Source organism: Dreissena polymorpha, chromosome 13 (assembly GCF_020536995.1).
Source record: "Dreissena polymorpha isolate Duluth1 chromosome 13, UMN_Dpol_1.0, whole genome shotgun sequence".
In the NCBI taxonomy this organism is placed as follows: Eukaryota; Metazoa; Mollusca; class Bivalvia; order Myida; family Dreissenidae; genus Dreissena; species Dreissena polymorpha.
Genome location: NC_068367.1, coordinates 6699535 through 6707628, shown reverse-complemented (window position 1 = coordinate 6707628; position 8094 = coordinate 6699535). Strand labels below are relative to the sequence as shown.

The window sequence follows — 8094 nt, the reverse complement described above, 5'->3', positions numbered from 1 at the left end:
TAGCCGCGATTTGGGAGTCTTGAAAACTGGCCCAACACTTGTGCTGAAATTTGACATGTATATGGACCAGAATGCGATCTACCTTTTGGCGTATTCGTCATATCTGGGAAAAGTCCAGTTTTTGATAAATTTACGAAAAAGTGGTGTTTTTTATTGCGCAATCGCTATAAAATGAGTACTCGCTGGAAGCGTTAATAGCGTTAATAGCAACCCAAACACAATTCACCCCCAAGAGACAATTCACGCGCTAGACACTTAAAATTTGATTTTAAATAATACATATTGCGATTTTATTCCCAAATTAATTAATAATTTCATCTCTCGTTTAACATACGTTTTAGAAAATATTAACAAAACAAACAAAAACAAACAGCCGTTAAATTTTATTGTTGTAAATATGGTAACCTGATTACATATCCACTAGCGTCTATGCATATTTACACATAAAAAATAGTTCGCAAGTAAGCAACAAACAATCACATTCAAACGCAAATTATTTAACAAAATATATAAATTTATGCTAGAAATCGAAACTTAAATACAATGTCTGCACTAAAAACACAATACCAATAGTTTTTACAATAACACATTCGACATGTACATGTACTTCCAACAACACGCCAACCTCTATTTTCAAAGCGAATGTGTAGAGTAACATTTCAACAATAAAGACAAACTGGAACTGGAGTTTAACTTAGTGCGCAAATTGGAAGTGATTACAGTAATTTATTTTTCAACTTGTCAATCTCCGTAGTATACGTTTAGTTGTGAGATGTTAACGGTTTCCCAAAAAAAACATGCCTTCGCTACGAAGTCAAAGTGGGTGGGGAACGAGACTGCTTGTGGATTTCGAGTTGCTGGAAGTTTGTAACGAAGCTGCTTTTGTGCAATATTCAGCGATTTTGCAAGCTGTGTGTTTGAAGTTGGAGATATATATTGCTGACATTAATGATGTTGTGTACGTTCTTGTGACCACTGATCTGCATATGATACCAGTGGGAGAGCATCCCGAATCCCAGTTCCCACATAGTCTGCAACAGATGTTTCCTGGTCGAGTGGTTGGTAAGTTTCATCGTTATACATGCATATTACACATTTTACATTATTTGTGCTATTTTTGACACCCATTTTTCATGCTGATGAACCAACGGTCAGTGCCAGTAGTCCTACTGTCATTGGTCTGTGTGCTTGTTGAAAGTACATGTAGAAAGGGTTGATTAGCTCCAATAAGCCATGTTGCTCTTTTTTGGATAAAATTTATGGCAGTTGGCTTTTTTATCTTTGTGCAGCAACATCTGCCGCCTCATTTTTTGAAAACATTAGTCGCACACTGTTCATATTGTGGAAAAATGAGTCTTGCGTGTAAAAGTAAGAAAAATGGGTGGTGACTATTCAACAATGTGAAAAAATGAGTCGCGCATTGTTTAAAATACTTAAAATATCAGTCGCAAACATTAGAAAAATGTAAAAAAAGTGTCTCACAATGTTGAAAATTGTGAAATATGAGTCGTACAATGTTGAAGGTTGTAAAAAATGAGCCTCGCAATCTAGACAATTATGGAAAAATAAGTAAGGGGACAAAAATTCCACTCGTCTGCTCATATTGACGAGTGAAATCTTTAAAGGACAAGTGAATTTCCCTAAAGCGCTCGTCCTACAGGACGAGAGAAAAAGCTGATGTTAAAATATGTTTTTTAAGACCCGTAAATAATTAAATAAAATCATTTTCTTAAAGCATATCTATTCCGAAAGTAGAACGAGAATGAACTGGAAATTGTAATTGTAAATTTCATACAACAGGTGCGCATTGTTATGCGAGACTAAGTCGCGAGTAAATATTGGTGTCAATGTTGACAGGGAAACATCCGACTGCATTCACTGTAAGTATTGATTTTTAAAGAATTATTTAACTGCAAAGTACAGTTTATAACTAGTCTGAATTTCGTCCAAAAAATGTCTGACATTTGAGCGTTCTTTAAAGGGATGGGGGGGAGTTTGGTGTTCAAACATCCCAAACAGGAAAGCACGCAAGCATTAGAAAAAAGTAAAACAGCAGTCTTCATTTATTTATTTTGTGTTCCTCATAAATAACTTATTTCACTGCTCAACATTTCTTTTTTGATCAGCTGGCATGAATAACTGAGTAAGCAGCATTTTAGCAGTGATATAGTAAATTTTATTAGTCATATTAGCCCTTTGCAAACTTTATTTCACACATATTCAAGGACGAGTGCATATGTGTTTGCAGGACGAGTGCACATTTAAATGCACTCGTCCTGCAGGACGAGTGCAGTTTAGAAATATTTTTGTCCCCTGTAAGTTGCACACTGTTCAAAATTGTGAACAAATGACTTGTGACTGTTGGAAATAGTGAAAATAATTAATTGAGCATTGTTCAAATTTGTGAAAATATGAGTCTCAAACTATTCAAATTTGTGAGAAAAAAAGTCGCTAACTGTCGAAAAATGTGAAAAAATGAGTTGCACACTTTTTAAAATACTGACCATTTGCATTGCAAATTCCTCTACCGGTAATTAAAATACTGACCATTTGCGTTGCAAATTCCTCTAATTTTTGCAAAAACAGCTTTCACTATTTATTTATTTAATAATAATCAGCGTTCTAGATAAGCTGCGTATCAGCGTAATATACGCATTCGAAATATCAAGATACGCTCAATTTATCATTTCCGTGCGTACATTTAAGCAAGCCAATCTGGACTTACGCTAATGCTGTAAATTCTCTGCGCAGTGCCCCAGATAATTATTTGAGAAATAGGGTTTTCACCCATTGATTTGAAAAATAGGGTGATTTCCTTCTTGAAATAGGGTGAAATAATTTATAAAAATGCATACCTTTATATCATTAATGTTTTACTTCTGTGGAAGATGCTCACTTGTACTGATTCAATAAAACTTTAAACTATCATAATTAACTTTAATAAACTGATGTTTCATAACATCTTTAATCATTGAAACTGTCCTTAATATAAACTTAAAACAAACAAAAATTCGATAACACGAATGATCATTTGGCTCTTGCTTTCTTGGTTCGAAACAGTTTGCGATCGACTGATATTTTTTTCTCAACAATAGCGGAAGTCTTTCGACCTCTCTTAGACATTTTTATTTTGCATCGTTATAGAAACTGAAAGTACGGGCACTTTATAAATACATGCACAATGAGCGACGGATAAAGTCAGATTGAAAACGCATGTATGTCGAGGAAAACAATTTGATCACACTTTATTTAACTATGAAATCTAGAACGCAGAGAGTTTGAATAAAGCTTGACTGTTTTCATGGTCCGTCATCCAGGCGCTTGCTTAATAAATACGCGTGACGATAATAATTTCAAAGAGAAAATACCGAAAATGAGCATTTAGTATTTTCGATTGAAGCTATTGTGTTGTACGCATTGAATTTGACGAATTTGCGCACAAATCAAAATGGTTGCGTTTTCAATAGGCATGTTATTGAATTTCTTTGCGTTTTTAGACATTTTAATAGGGTGAAAGACGCAGATACACAGCTTATCTGGGGCACTGATGCGTATATCATAAACAAAAAATATAAACAGCTGATTGTCTTTAGCCAAAAAATGAGACTGGTTATCGTAAAAATTAGAGCTGGTTGTAGAAATAGTTAGCCAGTCGGTATGTATACTCTGTAGCATCTAGATGCATGGTAAATTTAGTATTGATTTTTTAACAGACAGTCAAGCGCTTATGTGTTTATTAAATTACATGAAGTGGTCAGCATGGCTTCTTCCAAGCCAACACAAATTACTTCTCAAAGTACAATTGATTCTTTGTGTATGGCAAAAATTGTATCGAGTAATAAAATTTTACTGCCAATACTGAATGATTTAAATTCCTCTGTTTTAAAATCAAAAAGGAACCACTAAAATGCTAATAAAACAACTGTTGAAAGTTGGCAAAAAAGTTCTCCGTTGGCCACGGTGGTGGATAATAACGACGAAGATCTTAAATGTAATCTGCCAACAAGTTAAAATAACAAGAAATTAAGAAACCTACTAATATGAAGGAATACACATAGTTAGTGGTTAATTGTTATTAAAGTAGAGTGTCTGTACCCCGGCTATATTCTGGTTTTACTTTTAGCAAATTACCCTTCAACCAAGGCGAAATTTGACCATTTACCCCTATGCTTTGAAAAGTGGGGGTATTTACCCCCATGGGTACATTTTTTTTATCCTATTACCAGCTGAAAATCGATAGTATAACAACGATCGTATAAACTTTACCTTAATACTATCGCTATTTTTTCCGACCTCTATCTTAAGAACACTATATGTTTAAATGTGACGTCATAGCAAATGATGACGTTGAAGTAAACAAACACTTTGAAGTCAACTTGGAAAACCAGCGCTGTTTCTTTGAATTTTAAAGTATTTATACTTTTTTTGAACGATAAATGACCACAAAAAAGGATAAATAGAAAATTATGTGGATAAACTGGATAAAGATCAAGTTTATCATGCTCGGCACGAACCATGTTAGCGGCAAGCCTCGCGCTTCATCGGTTCTAAGCCTCGCATGATAAACTTGATCCAAAACTCACATAATATTCTCTATATCTATAATGCTGAATAATTGAGGTAAAAAAACAAGTCTATTATAAAAAAATTCAGTTTAAAGAAATCGTAATTATTTTTTATTTAAAGTTATTTACGGCCATTTCATATGCCTATAATTATTATCATTTTTTTTATTATGATATTGTGTGACAGAGGTCCTAATTTAACGACAACTCTTGTGTTTAAACTGTTAAACAAATTAACAGTATACTATATGCAAAGACTCACACTGGACAAATTAATCATTAAATCTACAATGAATGGGAAGTAAGCATTTGTCCCTCTATTTACATTGTTTTTTATCATGATAGAGTTTTTTTTCTCTAACCCGTGATATTAAAGAAAAGATGAAACTGATCAAACAGCAAAGCTCAGTCTTGTATGGTATGAAATTACTGAGGGTGTATATCTCATACACCATCACTCACTTACTAAGGCTCGATTGGTCATTGTTGGCTCGGGTACTACTTACATGTACCCTGGGTAGTATACTTACATGTACCCCGGGTACGGAGTATATACTTAAACGTACCCGGTGATATTAGACTGTACCTGAGTTGTATATCCTCCCAAAATCCGATACGCTACTGATTACCGTTAAACGATATTGTTTACCTTAAACAAACTTCTATTTTAAAATTTCTGCATCATGTTGCTTTTTATCCCCACACTTTTTGAAAAGCGTGGGGATATTGATCATATTGTGGGTATCTCCGCCGTCCGTCCGTCCTGGCCTGGCCACTATCTCCTCCTACACTATATGCACTAGAACCTTGAAACTTACACACATGGTAGCTATGAGCATATGTGCGACCCTGCACTATTTGGAATTTTGATCTGACCCCTGGGTCAAAAGTTATGTGGTTGGGCCCGGGCCGGGTCAGAGATTTTTACTCATTTTTTAGGTTATTTTACTATAATTTCTTCATTTCTACACTGATTGTCTTCAAATTGATACCAAACCTCTCTTATGACAATACGGTAAATCTCAACTATGCATGGCCCCATTACCAACCCTGGGGGCCCCGCCCACATAGGCCACTCCCACTAAAAATTGCAGTTTTACTATAATTTCTTAATTTCTACACCGATTCACTTCAAATTGATACTGAACCTTTCTTATGACAAAACTATCAACCTCAGATATGCATGGGCCCCATTACCAACCCTGGGGAACCCCACCCACATAGGCCACGCCAACCCAAAAATGCCTTTTACTATAATTTCTTCATTTCTACAACGATTCACTTCAAATTGATACGGAACCTCGGCCCCATTATCAACCCTGGAGCGCCCCGCCCACATAGGCCACACCCACCAAAAATTGCCTTTTACTATAATTTCTTCATTTCTACACCGATTTACTTCAAATTGATACTGAACCTCTCTTATGACAATACGATCAATCTCAACTATGTATGGCCCCATTACCAACCCTGGGGCAACCCGCCCACATAGGCCACGCCCATCCAAAATTGCCTTTTACTATAATTTCTTCAATTCTACACCAGTTCACTTCTAATTGATAATGAACTTCTCTTATGACAATACGGTCAATCTCAACTATGCATGGCCACATTACCAACCCTGGGGTGCCCCTGGGTCAAACATGCGGCGTGGGGATACGCGTCGGCCTCTGCCGCACCATTTCTAGTTAAGTATGCATGTCTATAATATAAAGGCTGTTAAAAGGAAAATTGACCTAAATGTGAACATAATTAATTTTTACAAATTAGCCGACAACAACTGATTTAGCATTAAAATTCTCAGTTACGTTTTAGTATATTTATCGTACCCAGGGTACATGTAAGTATACTTAAGAGTACCTGAGGTGCATGTAAGTACTGTGCCAACAATGACCAATGAAGCCTTACTAACTGTATAATGATTATATCTCACCAACTACCTTAACCTTGTGTTTATTAACCTGAAATTTATGTAAAATCTGGCTTTTTTACTTTAATTTTTCATTCAATTGATTATGCAATTTTTGACTTATCTCGTGGAAATTATTTGAATCTTTGGATATTAATGTATTTTAATGTTGTGTTTGTCACGCATAATTCAGTGTTTTCCAAAAAAATTGAGTAGCCAGTTATATGGGCAGCAACTATGCGGTAAAACAAAAGCATTTGTGACATTTAACTTGATGTATTTGGGAATAGTAGCCGGCATGTAAAAGAAGTCGTTTTAATGCAGGTATTACATTGTAAATATTTATTTATTATTTCGAAGATAACAGTCATTGCAACGTGTTTAGTGAATATTACATCGATAGGCTGGCATGAAAAGTAGCTCCTTTTGAAGCACAAACTGCATCCAAGAATATATCATGGCTGACCCGGTTTGATGAGGCCTGTTTTTGATAATAATTTATTACTATTTTTACTTCCGTGTTCATAATCTTTACGGGCGCCATGCTGGAAATAGTCCGTTTCCCACAATGCATTTACAGCGTTGACACACTGGGTCTATACCGGGAAAAACCACGCGCCAGTTTTGACGCCTGACGTCATCCCGCCGAAATTTTCATTGGGCAATTCATATGTAAACGTCATTGTATTCGCAAAAAGGCGGTAAACTTTAAAAGCCAGACATTGAGGGCAAGGTGCGAAAGTAAAATGTCTCGGATATTGGGAAAAAAACGCGCGTGTTAGTCAGTTAAATAGTTACTTAGTTAGTTACTTATTTTGTTTAAAGTTCATAAATTTATATTGAAAAGTGTAAGGCAATAATAACTTAAACGGACTAATGCACAATGTGACCAACGGACTGTCGGATTACTAACGGTAAGAAAACATGCAGTTTATTGTCAATATTGACAAAAATCTGCGCAGATTTATTGGCTTTGCGTAATGCCCCTTTTCGCACTGTTTTCAGAAACTTGTGTTTACAATCACACTCGCATATGGAAATATCATGAATATAAGTGACATGAACGCCTGTGAATGTCTTTGCTGCAACTAGTTTAGTGGAGTGTAACATATATTATGCGCATGCGCTTCGATTGTTTTATTACATGCGGTATTGGCAGCCATTTAAAGAAATGTGAAAACAACACATTAATCTTACTTGTTCTCGTTCTAATTAATATAATTTTTCAACAGCTTGGTCGAGTATCGAGGTAAATATATTTAAATGCGTTTGCATATAAACTGAATACCGTATGAAACGTGTAGATGATGCTTTTCTGCATTTATTAACGACTGCAATTGTTTGTGAAATACCATTGTTTTTTACTGTTATAAAATTGTGTATTTCTAATATTTGGGTATAATACGTGTGTCTGGATATATTAGATATATTATATGGTTGTTTTATATAGTGCATATACAATGAATAACTTATGAGGGCTTAGTGTGACGATTTAGAATACAGTTTGGATCCTGATGAGACGCCATGGTTTGTGGTGTCTCATAAAGTGCAAATATTTCAAGGGAGACGACTGTTATAAGTTTCTGATCAGCACAAATTACACAATTAACTCCCTTTCTT

General features: G+C 35.3%; 1 long non-coding RNA gene across 1 annotated transcript; it reads right to left on the bottom strand.

Moving 5' to 3' along the window:
• Positions 1-368: 368 nt before the first annotated feature.
• LOC127856375 (uncharacterized) lies at positions 369-7083 on the bottom strand. Its single transcript, XR_008037988.1, has 2 exons — positions 6870-7083; positions 369-1031 (listed from the first exon to the last, which is right to left on the bottom strand). It is a non-coding gene; the product is annotated as an uncharacterized LOC127856375 (long non-coding RNA).
• Positions 7084-8094: the final 1011 nt, after the last annotated feature.